Source organism: Tupaia chinensis, unplaced genomic scaffold, assembly GCF_000334495.1.
Source record: "Tupaia chinensis unplaced genomic scaffold, TupChi_1.0 Scaffold000567_1, whole genome shotgun sequence".
In the NCBI taxonomy this organism is placed as follows: Eukaryota; Metazoa; Chordata; class Mammalia; order Scandentia; family Tupaiidae; genus Tupaia; species Tupaia belangeri.
Window position 1 is genome coordinate 1,743,677 of NW_006160080.1, and position 16,718 is coordinate 1,760,394.

The following is a 16,718-nucleotide window of genomic DNA, read 5'->3' on the forward strand; positions in this document are numbered from 1 at the left end:
TGGATCCTGGTCTTCTGATTAGTGCCTTTTTCCTAAAGCTGAGCCAGTTACACAACGTTATTTTACCAATTATACACAGATATAATATCTTTTTCAATTTCTTTCTACATTTGCCCCTGTTTGTTTTTCCTGGAGATCTGCTTCCATGTCAGAAGTGGTGTAGTTTCCTTCCTTCATTTAAGAAAACAAAATAAAATAAAACTTACTTGGGGATTTGCCTGATGAATTTAATTGATTGTTGAGACAAGAGTTTCTATTCTGTTCTATTTCCATGTTCACTCTCCTGTTATAACACATTTGTTTCTAAGCATTATACTGTAATTAGAGGACTAGTTCATTGTTAAACCAAAATCAGGTGCAATTCCAGGCCCAGCAGATGGCATAATGGTAATGTCACTGGACTCCCATGTAGTTGACTATGATTCAAGTCCTGGATCTGGCAGCTTGAAACTCATGCCAGGCACTTGAGTACACATGCCCAGAATCTCCAAGAGGAGAATGGAGGAGAAGAAATTGTGGAGTGGCTATCCCCACTGGGGAGGTGGGTGATTTCTCAATTTCTGTCTCTCTCTGTCTTTCTGGCAAGTGCATGTACTCTCTAGCAAAAATCTCTTTTAAAAAAAAAATTTGGTGCAATTCAATAAGATCTGGTAAAGGCTTTCTCCCATTTTTCTCTCATTCCTCAACCTCCAAGTGACCTTGCTCACTTTCTATTTCAATGTTTTTCGGACACTTGAGGCTGATTAATTTCTACTTACTCATATGCACACACATGCATATCCCCATACCCATGAAGCTCATGGTTCCCACAAATCTCATGTTCACTAGAGCTAGAATGGGCCAGGCTTCATCCATCTATCTTCTGAGGAGACTAGGGCTCAGTGCTGGAAGTCAATTTTCCAGAATCCAGTATGCAAAATGGACAAATTGATGAATGGCCAAATCACACCGGCTTTGCTTTTGCAAACTCATTTGTTTACTTGATAGGTTTTTATTTTGTCTTCATTTTAAAGAATATTAAGTTTGTCTCTACCCCAGCTCCCTCCTACTATAGCTAAGTCTGGGGAGACAAGAAAGGAAGAGAATGAAGAGCATAAGACTACATAAAGAATGTGAATAATCTTATTAACATCATCTCTGTTAATATAAATGTAATAAAGATGCATTTGTGGTTAAGACTCTACTAAAGGATACTAATAATGACCACTTTTTTGGTTGTTGTTGCTGGGTTTTCATTTTTTGGTTTTTTTTTTTAGATTTTTGCTATAGGATGTGTGTGTTCACCAGAGAGACAGAAAAAGTGAGAAATCACCCTCCTGGGGGAATGGCCACGCTGCAATCTCTTCTCCTCCATTATCCTCTCAGGAGTTTGGGCACGGATGCACTCAGTATGAGTTTCAAGCCATTAGGTCCAGGACTTGAACTGTGGTCAGCCACGTGAGAGTTCATTGCTTTAACCACTATACCACCTGCTGGCCCCAAAGGTCATATTCTTATGACTATGACTCCATTCCTTTAAGAGTTAGTGTGAATAAACTTGCCATGTACTACTCAGTCTTCTCTTTCTCTCTCACTGCTCCTCAGTTCTAGCAGCATTTCTTCTTTATCTTCTTCCCTCACAACACCAAGTCCTGTCCTATCTCATGACCTTTGCACTTGTTCTCTACGCCTTGGGTGCCCTATTCCCTCTTAGCATCAAAGTCTCCCCAGCATTTCAAAAGTCTCAGCTTAAATGTCCCCTTTTTCGTGAGGCTTTACCTGATCACTAATCTAACTTCACTTCTTTAACCCATGTATTAGTTATCTTTTGCCATGTAACAGACTGCCTCAAACTTTAGCTGCTTAAGACAAGCCACATGCATTTAACTCATGATTCTACTGGGCCTGTCTGGGTTCATTCATTGGTCTGAACTCAGTTGATTGGTTAGTTAGAGGGTACCAGATGACCTCACTCACATGTATGGTGTTTGACTGATTGCCCCTTGGGGTGATGAGGAAGACAGGGGCATTCATATATTGCTCATCTTCTAGAAGGCTATTCCAGACTTGTTCACATGGCAGCTTACAATTGCAAGAAAAAATGTATATGCCCTTAAAAGTAATTATGTTTTAAGTATCTGCTTACATTGTAGTTTTTACTATCCCAGTAGTCAAAGCATATCACAAGGCCATCACAGATTGAAGGGGAAGAGAAAAACTGTACCTCTTGGTGGGAAGAGTTCCCAAGTCACATTGTGTAGATATACATACCAGTAGTGGAAGAATTTGTATCCAAATCTGGGAACTATAGGACATGAACAAAGAGACACAGCAGAGTTTTCGGAAGCACTTGCACATTGGGTTTGCTCTCTTGATGTGCTTGGACCCCTGAAGCCACTGTATGTCAAGCCCATGCTAGTCTGCTGGAGAATGAGGCTATAGGGAAGAGAACTAAGGTGCCCTAGCCAACAGCCTGCCAACCACTAGAGACATGGCCATACTATATTACTGAACTTCCAGCTAACTTTAGACATATAAGAGAGCTGAGCAGAGATCAGCTGAACCAGGCAGGATTAGACGAATCATCTGGTCAACATAGAATTGGGAGCTAAGTGAAATGTTTATTGCTTTAAGCCACTATGGTTTGTCATTAGTTACACAGCAAAATCTAATACAGGGGGCCTGGATTAAGACCCAGACTAAATCAAGGAACAATAAATACATGATTCTACATGGTCAGATCTTATAGCAGATTGTTACTATTCCACCATTAATCTGTCTAGCTTTATTATTTCTGTCCATGTCTATCTGACTTCCAGCTGCCAACTTCCTGGTCAGCTCTGGCTACTAGAGCTCACCATGCCTATATACACTTTAAGTCAGAAGTTCTGGAGAATTATCCCTCTGAGCAGTCTTCAACTAATGACTAATGGGAGTTTTATAAATGCCCCCAGCAAATTGCAAAATGAACAATTTGCTCCAAACTGTCTCCCAGAGTTTACCAGTGAAATTCTGCTCCAGGACTTAGAGAGCTCCCATCTCCTCCCTGCTCTTGTCTCTTTCATCCACAGCCTTTTATGGAAACACATGGCTCTGGGATGACCCTAAAGTGCTCATTTATGCTCTGTCATAGGATAAATTTAAAGTTGGATGGTTGTACCTAAGAGGTGAGAGATGAGAGACACACACAGAGAGAGAGAGAGGCCTCCATGTCACATAGTCATTCTGCAATACTTTTTTCTCCATTTTTCCATCCCATCAGGAATTTGGGCATGCATTTACACATGCCCACCACATTTTTCAGGCCACCAGGGCTGGAGTTCAGACTGTGGTTGGCCATGTGGGGTTTGGCTCCCTGTGCAGAATGCTGAATTGCTGTGCTATGGGGCTGGCCCAGCATGTTGATTTTGATGAGGGCAGGAGAGATCTTTTTGATATGGTTACCAGAAATGAAAAGAAAGTCAAGAAGATGGAACTGAGACAAGAGAGAGAAATGAGACTGGGGAAGGAACTACTCTGTACCTCATATAGCTACCTCTGTACCTCATACAGCTACAATTTTAATGTGTTCATTTAAAAAAACAATAGTCTTTCTTTGTTCCAATGCTATTTTTGAGGGATGTGTGTTTGTTTGAGGTATAATTTACATGTAGTAAAATACACAGGTCTTCAATGTACTGTTCAATGAGCTTTAAAAATGTACATACCTATGTAACCACTTCACAAATCAAGATATAAAGCATTCAATCACCTCCAGAATGTTCCCTTGTGCCACTTTGCAGTCATTCCTTATGCCCCACCAGAGGCAATCATTGCTATGATTTCTAGCATCATGTATTAGACTTGGCTCTTCTAAAATTTCATAAAAATGAAATCATACAATATGAACTCTTTTATGTCTTGCTTTCTGACTCAAAATACTGTTTTTGAGATTGTCCATGTCGTTGTATGTATCTGTGGTTCATTCCTTGTTATTGCTGGTCATGTTGCATTGTGTGACTATAGTATGATGTATTTATCAATTCTAGTCATGTTGGATATCTGCATTGTGTCCTGGTTTTATCCATTCTGAATAAAGCTACCATGAATATTCATGTAAAAGTCTTCTAAGGGGCATATGTATTTTCACTGCAATTGAGTAAGCATTTAGGAGTGAAATTGCTAAATCATGGGGTAGGTGTGAAGCCTTTGCTCCAGTTCTCTCTATAGCTAACTCAGTTTCCATATCCCTTTGCCTGGCCTGCCTTCCTGCTGTGTCCAGGGTACTGGGGTTCCAGTAAGCATTCAGTGGAGGGACCTCATGTATTCCTCTGTAAGTTTCAGAGAAAGGAGTGTGGGTGTGATCAGGAAAGAGCATGGGATCAAAAGTTGGGCATGAATGATTAGGAAACCAGAGTCTAGTTTGAGTTTTTCCGTTAGTCATTCTGAGGCAAGTGATTTTCTGAACTTTGAATTTTTTCCCCATTGGTTACTCTTTAAGATTCTTTCCAGATGATTCTATACCTGCTTTGTGAGTTCATAGTAAATGCTCAGTTAGAATCTGTTTTTTTTTTTTTTCGTGTGTGTGTGTATGACAGGGAGAAGTACTAAATTATTTGCACTTCTCCTAACTTCAGAAACACTAAAATAAATACTACTTCACTGATTTTCCTGCCTCCTGAGAAGGGTGTATGCTAAGGATGATGTTTTGTTTTTCTCACTTGGATGATCAATAGAGATACAAGTGAGGGAAGCCACAACAGAACTGAGTAGTAGTAGGAGGAGGCTGTAAAAGTGCAGCAAATAGAAGAGGAAGAGGCGTGTGATTGTGTTTATGTGTGCATGTGAAGAGATCATAAAAGAAAGAGAAAAAAATGAGAAAAACGTGATACTTGCTACAGGGAGTAAACTTTTCTGAGAAAAAAAAGGTTTTGAGGTGATTTCACTGGGACAAGTGTAAAGTCAAGAACTCCTCTCTCTCTCACCATGAAAATTTTAGGAAAACATCTATAATTCTACAGTATTTTCAGGATTATATTTATTCACTTATTTTCATTTTTTAAATTTACTTATTATCACCATAATCTTGTTTATATTACATTGAATCACATTACAGTGTATTACATTTCTTTTTCCAGAAGGAATGCCATACATGTTAGTCCATACAGAGACATTAAAATCCCCACTTCATCATTCAATATCTTTTAATTGTTTTTCCTGATCATTATTATTATTATTCCAATTATTTTTTAACTAGTCAATCACTATTTCTCATTTTGCATGTAAAAAGACTTAACTTAACATGAAGGATTTCTCATTTTGCATGTAAAAAGACTTTACCTAACATGAAAAATTATATTTATTTTTAAGACCAGAAAATAATCGGCTAAAGAGGCCCTACAACATTTAAGTTGAAAGAATGAAATAATTTATTGCAGTAAAAGGCTAAGTTGTTGTAACAAAGACACCTAACAACAGAATAACCTACAGAACCCAGAAGTTTATCTTTCTGATAACAATCTTTGGGGTACTATTATAGTTGAAGCTAGATTGTTATAGATTACAAGTGTTGGAAAGGAGAAAGAAAACATGGAAGGGGCATGCTTACATATTGTTCTGGAAATGGCATATATTCCTCTCATATTCCATTGGCAGGAATTTAACCATATGACCAAGCCTAATGGAAAGGAAGACTGGGAACTGTAACCATGTTGTGTGCTCAGGAAGAAGTAGGGGAGCAGATCGTAATGGACAACTGAAAGTCTTTACCCAGAAGAATCCCTCAGGTGGGTTGCTTGGGGAACTGTTCATCCATGCTTTGAGGGAAGAGGAATATTCTTCAAGCCTCATAGGAATATTTTTGTACTATGGCCTATTCTAGATTTGCTCTATGTATGTATGCTCATACCATGGTCTGATAAGTTTTGGGTAAGAGAATTATTTACAGTTCTTGAATCCTTTCTAGGATAGAGCTAAATGTACTTTCAGAGCAGGATAAAGCAGGAGGGAGTGAGCTGAAGGGTTCTGTTCCTTCCCCCGCATGTTTATCTCACAGTGGGGAGCTGAGACTGAAGTCCCAAGTTTCTGAGCTTTCCTGAAAAACCCTCCCAAGCCAGATGTGCCCTTTTCCACCCACCTCTACTCTCCAGCAATCTTTTTTCTTCCTTCTTCCTTCACAGATCCCAGTAGTGTTGACTGGCTATGACAGTATGTAATTGGATGCAGAACATTTTCCCTCCACTGTGATTAGTCAAACTTCATCCCATATGCAGTTGAATCACTCTTAAAAAGATGCAGCTAAGGTCTTCAGGCTACAAGGATACAAATTCCTCCTGAGGTGTTGAGTGGTATGTATTTGGGTGTTCCTCCAAGGTGATACCAATGCCAACTGAGCACTTCCTCTCTTCTTTCTCACCCTCTCTCCCACTCTTCTTTTATGACTTTGGCACTGTCCATTTTATTGACTTCAGGGACTACATTACCTGTAAACTTATTCTTCACTGTCAACAGGTCCCCTGGAATGTCATACTGCATTTGGCTTGTAACCAGACTCTGGGGATATCTACATGACAGTCATAGCTGATTAGGGAAACACAGAATTTTCTCTTCAAGACAAAAAGCTAGCATTTAATTAATCTCAGGGCAAAATGGTTCATCTCAAAATAAATTATATTCTCTAACTGCTAGAACAGCTGTTGAAGAAAACACATTCTCCAGCAAGTGAAAAGAGGAATGACAACCTGCAGATCCTAAATGAGAAGAAGAGAATTGAAAAAACAAAAACAAGCAGATGTGGTAGATTATATGGATGGCAGCTCCCAAATACTTTCCCTTTTGATGACATTATAGATCTTCCCATCAAGAAATTGAATTTACTTCTCCACTCCTTGAGTGTACGCTGGTTATACGATCTGCTTTAGCCAATGGGACACTAATAAACAGAGGTTTGAAATGTACTTGTGTATTGGGACTTTCTCTCTTTGGCTCCTGGGACTCTGAGACTCAAGCTATCCTGTTAGATAATGAGAAGCATATAGTTGCTCCCAGCCCCCTAGCTAATAGCCTGCCAATGCTTGACACATGAGGAAGGCCATCCTAGATCACCCAGCCTCCAGATAATTCAACTGACTACAGGCAAATGAGAAGTCTCAACCCAGAACAAGAGAATCATGATCTAAATAAATGGTAGTTGTTGTAAGCCTTGAACTTTTGGGGAGTTTATTGTAGAGCAAAAGCTAACTGATAGAACTGAGCAGGCGGCTCATGTATGTGTGTATATCTGTGTATCTGTCCATATCTCTTCCATCTTCCTCTATACCTATAACAAATATTCCCAATATGCTCTGAAATCAGTAGTCAGATAAGGCTTTTATCTGGATACACTGTAGAATCTCCAAGCTCCAAAAATATACACATAGAAAAGGACTAAGTGACTAGTCTCCTCTTCCCTCTCTCCTGCCTCTCCTTCCCCATGCTCCTGAACCTGGAGCCTGACCAGGCAGAGACCCAGCCAATACGAAGAAAGGCACTACCTGGAATGCATCACACCACTCATTTCCCTGAGGACACTGCTTCTCCCTGGCAGCTCAAGCAAGAGGGATGAAGGAAGGTATGTGTGTGCCTCTAAGTTCTTCTGGTTGCAGAGAAATGAATTCTAACCATTGGTACATTCTTCCTTCTCATCATGGGGCTTAGATACCAGAATCGTATAGCCTCCCTTACTGCACCTCATACCCCTCAAGGCTTGGCTGCTGGTGATGACTTTCCTAAGACAAGTTCTCAGAGAGTGTTACATATCAAATGTGGCCATTGGTTCCTAAAACCACAGATTTGGCATTTCAAGGGGACTATCCTTTGGTTAAACGAAGCCTGCACGAGATTATGTATTTAATATTAGTTTTCCATACTTGAGTGGGCATAGCTTTCCTATTGCTTAGCCTCTATCAACTATGTTGATTTCATTTTGAAAGAGACTATGGTAAATCTAATTATAAATCTGAAGTGTCTGGTAATTTCACTCCTTTCCTTCAATTTTCCCTCTGTCCTACTTTTTTATTTTTCTCATTTTATCCATGTTTCAGTTATGAAAATCAGTTTTCATTCTTTAAAAAGGTTTTATGAGGCATAATTTTTATTTTCCAAAAGCTAAATTTTTATGTGTATGATTCAGTGGCATTTAGCAAATATACAAAGTTGTGCGGCTGTTACTACACTCGAGTTTCAGGTCATTTCCACAGCATCCAAAAATCCCTTGTGTCCATTTATAGTCAGTTTCCATTCCTAGTCTTTTTTTTATTAAAAAAATATTTATTTATATAATTTTATTTGTTGTTATTATTATTATTATCATTTTTAATTTGACCAGGCAGAGAGAGAAAGAGAAAGCAAGAAAGCAAGCTGCCTGGTCTGGACTCAAACCTCAGTAGGCCATATGAGAATCCAGCGCCTTCAACCACCACAACACCTGCCAGCCCCCTCCCCCCCATTCCTACTCTTGGTTCAAGGTAACCACTAATCTATTTCTGACCTCTAAAGATTTCTCTATTCTAGGTATTTTATATAAAAGGAATCATACAGTATGAGGAAGATATTTTTTGAAAAGCAATACTTTGGATGAGAGTTTGCTAAAGACATAAACATATTTACAAGAGCTATTCTTTCTGTGGCAAGTTGATCCATGATTATGAATAAGATGACCTGTCTGGTTTGGGTTTCCTCAAAACAGATGGTGAGGCAACGACTTGGACCAGGCAGTTTATTCAGAGATAATCACAGGCAGAAGTGAGGGAGTAGGGACAATGTGACAGAGAGGAGAAAACACAAAATAAGATAAAAATAAAAAGCACACAGTGAGAAAATGACTGCTGTGAACAACTGAGGCCCAGTCCCACTGAGGATTGCCTGCAGAACCAAGTGGAATGTGCTTCTGGGGAAGCTAGGTATTTTTCTACCATGTTAGTTTTCTAACACAATGTAAGAATTTGCTCTAAACTTAGAAGCTTAAAGCAACACTAAATGTTTATTATCTTTCACTATTTTAAGGGTCAAGAATTTGAAGATGGCTTATTTGGATGATTCTGACTTAGGGTCTCCCTTTAAGGTTGCAGTATAAATATTGACAGGAGATGCAGTCATCTGAAGGCTTGACTGGGGTTGAAGGATTTATTTCTAAGATGGCACTCCTTATGTGCCTGACAACTGAATGCTAGTTGTTGCAAGAAGCCTCCGTTCCTTACCATATGGTCCTCTCTAAAAGGCTACTTGAATGTTCTCACAATATGCCAGCTGATTCCTCTCCAGGGCAAGTGAACCAAAAGTGAGCAAGGCGAGGGCCAGCAGGTGGCATAGTGGTTAAGGTGCTGGAGTTCCACATGGCCAACTGTGGTTCAGGTCCTGGACTTGGCCTTTTCAAACTCATGCCAAGCACATGTGCTTGTGTGCCCAAAATCCCAAGAGGAAAATGGAAAAGAAGGGATTGTTGTGTGGCCATCCCACCTGGAGGGTGATTTCTCTTTCTCTGTCACTCTAGCAAGTGCATGTACCCTACAGCAAAAGTCTCTCTTTTAAAAAAAGTGAACAAAGTGAATTCAGTAGTGCCTTGTATTTACTTATTTATTTAGATTTTTGCCATAGGATGTGTGTACTCACTGGAGAGAGATAGAGAGAGACAGAGATAGAGGTAAAATGAGAAATCACACCCCCCCCAGGGGGAGAGAGTATGGCCATGCCACAATCCCTTCTCTCCATTCTCCTCTCAGGATTTTTAAAAAAATTACTTATTCATTTAATTTTACTTGTTATTATTATTATTTTTAAAAATTTAACCAGAGAGAGAGAGAGAGAAAGAGAGAGAGAGAAAGGGAAACTGAGAAAGCAAGTCACCAAGTCCAGGACTTGAACCAAGATTGGCCATGTGGGAGTCCAGTGCCCCAATCACCAAGCCACCTGCTGGCCCATCCTCTCAGGATTTTTGAACACACATGCACGCATGCCTGAAGTGTTTTTCAAGCTGCTGCATCCAGGACTCAAGCTGTGGAGTTGGCCATATGAGGCCCAGCAGCTTTAATCTCCATGCCACCTGATGGCCCACAGCAATGCCTTTTATGATCTGGACTCAAGTTACATACCATAATTTTCACTATATTATATTGGTTCAAATGGTCAGACCAGAACCAGCAGATGCCATAATGGTTATGTCACTGGACTCCCACGTAGTTGACCACAGTTCAAGTCCTGGGCCTGGCAGCTTAAAACTCACACCGGGCAAATTTATGTGCATGCTCAAAATTCTGAGAGAAGAATGGAGGAGAAGGGATTGTAGCATGGTCATCCCCCTTGGGGGAGGGGGGAGTGATTTCTTGCTTTCTGTCTCTCTGTGTCTCTTTGTCTCTCTTACAAGCACACACATTCTATAGCAAACATATCTAAGAAAAAAAAGAAAGAAAAAAAAAGAAATGGTCAACCCTACTTGGTGTGGCAGAGGACTACACAAGGGCATAAGTACCAGAAAGCAAGTATAATTGGGGTTATCTTGGGGCATGGATACCACATTCATTGACTCATGTTTCTCAATGATTGAGGATTGTCCGAAGTTGGTGTAAAAGGAAGGGCTGGAGAAAACCCCATGGAGAGGATTTGTAGGTGTTTGAAGCTGTCATCTTGCTGGAAATTTTCCACTGTGACTATAAAAACAATCAGAAGTGTGCCTCAGGGCTGTGGGATAGAGCCTCACCAGCATCTGCCACATGCCCCAAGGCTGCCATTAATGAAACAGTTTTTCAGAAACACCCCTAAAAATGAAAAGAGAAATTTTCAACAACTCAAATGTGCAGATGGAACAAAATAGTAGGTTGTTGGTGAGTATTCGTACCTCTGGGATGCCCTCTGGGTAATGGCTACACCAGACTGAGCTTTGAGCTTTAGGAAGCCTGGCAATTCCGTAAGGAGCTCCCAGAACACCAAAGCCAGCCTGCTCCTCATATTACTCAAGAGTATAAAATCATTGGACAGCCCTGGGCAGAAGTCCAGCCACATTCTTGAAATATAGGAAGGTAGCTGAAATCAAAGCAGGAGTCAAGATTTAGAGTCTTAGTGTGGTAAAGGTTCTTCTCAAGGTAACCTGGAGTAGGAGGAAATGATGACAGATCAACGCCTGGCAACATTATCAAGCATGGGATTTAAAGCACTAACATCCAGATTCCATCACTCATGCCACCCAATTCTGCTACTCTATAAAGGAACAAAGAAGAAAGAGGGAAATTAGAAACAACGAAACAAAGAGTGGAGAGGAATCAGATCTATCAATGTGTTAGGCCCCTTGTTAAATAGCCAAAGCTAAAGGAACTATATGTCCCAACTGACTCAGGACAATCCTGGTTTAATTTGTTGCTCTGAATTAGTTTTTGATGGTACCTCCTTCTACTCTGAAAAGCAGCCAGGTTTGAATATTAAATTACATGTTCATCTTATCTGTAATACATTGTGCTATTTCAAACTTAAGCTTCCACACAATCAATTGTTAATGCTGACATCTTTCTTTTTTGCTCAGCTGTAATTTCTGGGAGGACAGGGACCACATCTGCCTTTTACAGCAGTCTATCGGAAGTATTGACATTTGTGATGTCTCAATAATGCTCAATATATACTTTACTTACTTACTGAATGATTGAGTGAATCAATGAATGAATACACTAACTCTCTTTTAAAAGGTATAGCATATTTTAAAAAAAAAAAAAAAAGTATAGTATGGTTGGAAAGAATTGAAGGGAAAGGAAGGAGGAAGTAATTTAGTGTAAAATTCCAAGGGGAGCCCTAGAAGGCACGTTTTAAAATCCCAGGTCAACACTCTATTCCAATGTATTCTCTTCATTGAGTTCTGGTGGCTCCAAGCCCAGATGGTGTGTACTCACAAACAGAGCTGCTGCTGGTGAAAAGTACGGGGTTGTCAAATGTTCAGAAAAACCCCAAGTGTGAATCAACTGGTTTTGCATCTCTGTTCTCGAAGGGTCTGCTCTGTCAGCAAGTAGTTCTGCGAGCCAGGAAATTGTGTTATCGGTGGTGTAGTGACTGTGATGCACATTTTTTGTATTATTTCCTTTTTAGGGAGAGGAAGCCAAGCATTTTGCCACCAAACAGGGTCCATTTATGCGCTATTCAGACACATTTGCTGAAAGCTGCTAGGGCTGCCACGTGATTCCAAGCATAAACCTTAGTGCATCTCACAGAGCCAACAGCACAGGTTTGACATTTGGGAGACCAGAAAAACTGAAAAATGAAACCTGAAGCCAGAGTTCTGCACAAACTACTGTATGGTAACTAATTTAGAGGGGAAGCTTCAACATCTCCAGTGGTGCCATTTATCATCCCCAGTTTTCCAAAGACACCAAAAAGTCCTTTGCACTGGGTTTTAAATTCACCAACCAAGGGACCAGCGGTGGGCATAATGGCTATGTTGCTGGACTCCCATGTAGTCGACTGTGGTTCGAGTCCCAGACCCAGTGGCTTAAACTCATGTTGGGCACGTGTGCGTGCGTGCCCAAGATCCCAAGAGGAGAATGGAGGAGAAGGGATTGCGGTGTGGCCCTTTCCCCTGGGAGGTGATTTCTTGCTTTCTGTCTCTCTGTCTCTCTCTGTCTTTCTGGCGAGTGCGTGTGCCCTATAGCAAAAACCTCTCCAAAAAAAAAAAATTCACCAACCAAAGTTGCTATTATTTTTCTTTTAAATTTTAGGAATAGAATGAGGACACTTAATCAGGAGTGGACCATTGAGTCAAAGTACCTGACTTCTCTTTCCTGTTGTACTGTAAGGTCATTAATGAGCTAGGTTATTTTTTCCTGTTGCTGTTGTATCTTCTTTTAAGATGGGACTTGCTATGCTGATCATATTTTTATAAGAGTAATGCCTTATACATTATTATTATGAATATTTATTATTAACCTTTTCCCATTCCAAACCTTTCCAAGCATAATTTTAAAATGTACCTCTTTAAAAAACCTCCCACAAAAGTAGGAAACTTCTCAGCAAATTGTTGATGTTTATCCAACACCTACTAGAATACCTGTAATTACAGTGCAGTAATAGCAGGTGAACATGAAAGATAATAAGTAGTAATATTACAGTTGAAAGGTAAAGGATGAATAGAACTTAAGTAGGCAGTCAGGTAACTGGGCCTTCCAAGAAGGGGAATAACACTGGAAAAATCATAGACCAGGGCTTGGCAAACTAAGATCTATAGACCCAATCCAGCCTGTCATAATTTTGTATATAGTTTTTTTGGGGACAGAGTCATGTTCATTCATTTATATATTGTCTATGGCTGCTTTTGTGCTATAATAGTAGAACAGAATAACTGTGACAGAGACTGTATGGCCCCCACAGAATAAAATACTATTTAGCTCTTTATAGAAAAAGTCTGCTGAGTCATGGCATAGACCATGGTGGAAATGGGGGTGATTTTTTCCTAGCTGACATGGGTTTTCAGAAAATGTGAGTTTGAAAACAGAGATGGAGCCATATAATAGAGATCTACAGTGCCATTTGGTAGAAAATAGGGAGCAGACTCATGGGCGTGGGAATATGTCTTTTCATCCTGCAAAAAATGCCATCTCATACTCAGATACTGAGAATCTAGAGGAATGAAAACTGCTTAACTCTTTTTCTATAGGGCACATGCACTCACCAGAGAGACAGAGACAGAGAGACTGAAAGCAAGAAATCACCCCCTGGGGGAAACGGCCATGCTACAATCCCTTCTCATCCATTCTCCTCTTGGGATTTTGGGCACGCATGCACACACGCCCAGTGTGACTTTAAGCCACCGAGTTTGGGAGTCGAACCATGCTCAACTAAGTGGGAGTCCAGCGACAACCATTACATTATTTGCTGGTCCTGAAACTGCTTAAATTAATTGAAACTATCCATCCTTCTATCTGTCCATCCATCCATTTTCCCATTGAGCATATATTTATTTGCATTTATAGAATCATCTTGTTAGAGCCCCCCAAAAGGAAGAAAACCATTCTAAATCCCATCAACCATAGATAAAACTACTATTAAGTTTCAGCATGTATCCTTCTTATCTTTTTTTTTAAATAGAGAAAGAAATTTTTATTGAGTGCCTACTGCATGCTAGGCAGTATGCTAAGCACTGAGGGTGCAAAATGGTGGAATTTTGACTTCAACCTCAAGGATGGAGAACAATGACTCAAATCATTACAGTATAGGGTGAAAAGTGCAAAAGTAGTTATCTGCACAGACACAGGGAAAGCAGGGCAGGAGTAATCACCAGTTCCCAGCCTGTTACATTCAAGGTAGCTTTAGAGAGTGCCTGGAAGTCAGCCAGGTGAGGAGGAACATTGCAGATGGGGCGGGGGGGATAACTGCTGTTTCCCATGTGCCTGTTAAGTGCCCAAGAATTTTATTGACAACATATCATATAATCATCAAAACAAACTCTAAGAAGCAGGTATTATTTCTGTTTTACAGATGAGAAACCTGGGACTCTGAGAGGTTAAGGTGTTTGCCCAAGCCCACTCAGATAACTTCAGATAGAGGCAAGATTTGAGCTCAGATCTATTCTCCATTCTTTTCTCACTTCCTCATGCAGCCTCCTCATGATATATAAAATTATGATGCCCACCTTCATTGATTTTACAAATATTTGCTGAGCATCCACTGAGTATCTTATAAAGAATAGACAGACTGTCCTCAGGAGTCTTAGTAGTTTACCCACACGTGTGTGCTGGGGGGTGTCTGTGGGCAAAGTCAGATTCTGCTTTAACTTTACACAGAACTTGAAACTGATCTAGGCCCCAAACATATATTTTGAGTTTCTCCCTTGCTTGGCTATAGAACTCTTGGCTGCTTCTTGGTAGTTGTAGACTAACCATTCTACATTGTCTTGCCACTAGAGAGGCCATTCTAATTGGATGTTTCTAGAATCCCCCAAATGGAGGTTGCCAATAATTCATTAAATCATTCCACTAATTACCAGTGCTCCGAAGGAATCGGGCCATGTGTTGGAGCAGGCAAGGAGGTGAGAAAGTAACATTCTTTTGTATTTGCCACTCTGTTCAGAGAAATGCCTGTGTACAGAAGACATAGGCCTGGCTGGACAAGTAGTGCTGTAAAAGCTCTAGGGAAGAGCCTTTATGATGGATTGAAGGGATTAGGAGTTGATTCCTGAGTAATGTCATCTCCAACATTTCTTATCATGACTGGTTAGATAGCAAACATGAACACCAAAAGAGCTTAAAATTTCCCTTTAAAAACCTTAGAGGTGGGCCAGCAGGTGGGTTGGTGGAATTTAAAAACCTTAGAGGTGGGCCAGCAGGTGGCTTGGTGGAAAAGGTGCTGGATTCCCACATGGCTGACCACTGTTTTTGAGTCTCAGACTGGGAGGCTTGAAACTCACGCTGGGCACGTGTACATGTGTGTCCAAAATCCTGAGGAGAATGCAGAAGAAGGGATGGTGGTGTGGCCATCCCCCTGGGGGTTGATTTCTCTTTCTCTCTCTCTCTTTCCAGGGAGTACATGTGCCCTAAACTGAAACCAAGACAAAACCAATCAAACAAACAAAAAAACACCCTAGAGGTGCTTTAACTTCCAAATTCCACTGGGAGGGGGATGTGAGAGTTGGAGGGCAAGAGTTAGAGGGTGGGAATGTATCTCACTCTCCCTTACTTTGGAGCACATACAAAGCCACCCACAGAGTTACTGTGTTGCACCATGAAATATGGCATGGCCATAAATGAAATTACAAAGAAATTGCTTCCAAAGGCTTCACCTTGAAACCTTAACTTCTACAATGAAAACACACCATTTATTACCACTGTTGCTGGGAAAGGGAGCTGTTAGTGAAATGCAGAGAAGAGAAGACAGGGAGTCTAAGGAGCAGAAAATGAAAAGATTTATGGTGGGAATAAAGCCCTGAGAAAATTGCCTCTTGTTAAATGTGGGTGTTGGGCCCATTGTTAAAGCAGCTCACTCTAGGCAAACACAATGGTCTTGCTGGAAAATTCTCTTCGCTGCTCTATATTTCTGCTTCTCTTTGTAGAATGGCATGCTAAGAGGTCTGATAAGAAGGGATTAATACCTTTTTAGGATCCTTGGTCCAATTGTCCCTTTACCAGTTTACTCATGACTTCTTTGCTCAGGTTACCTCCAAAATGGTGATGATACTCAGGACTACCTCACAGCTCTTCCACAGCCCTCGCCTACTGATGAGTCTGTGACAGCCACTTTAAGTATGTGTCATCTGACAGAGCTCTTTGGAGGGCTGTGTATGGGCCAAGACCTGGTCTCAAAACACAGTGATGAATAAGAGATATCTAATCCTTTCCTTCAAGAGATCCACCTAAGCTTGATTTCTAGACCTTCTTATGTCTGGGAGGAAGTGCAACCAGCCAAGTTAATCTTGGCATTAACAACGTGTGGTTCTTTACAAACACCTCTCCTCCTCTTATTTTTGGGAGAGTTAAAGTTCAGGGTTCTAGACTAACCAGAGATCTCTCTCCTGGTTTCTTGTGCACCACCTCTGTTAGCTACAACCTCTAACTAGGGGCAAATGACACAAGTTAACTATACTAGCCCTGTCCAATAAAACTTCCTGCAGTGATAAAAATGTTCTAGATTTGCACTGTCCAATATGGTAGGCAGCTACAGGTGGCTATCGAGGACTTAAGATGTGGCCAGTCAGAAATGGAATGAGCTGCAAGTGAAAAATAGAAATTTTATTTTTCTTTATTCTTTTTTTTTTTTTG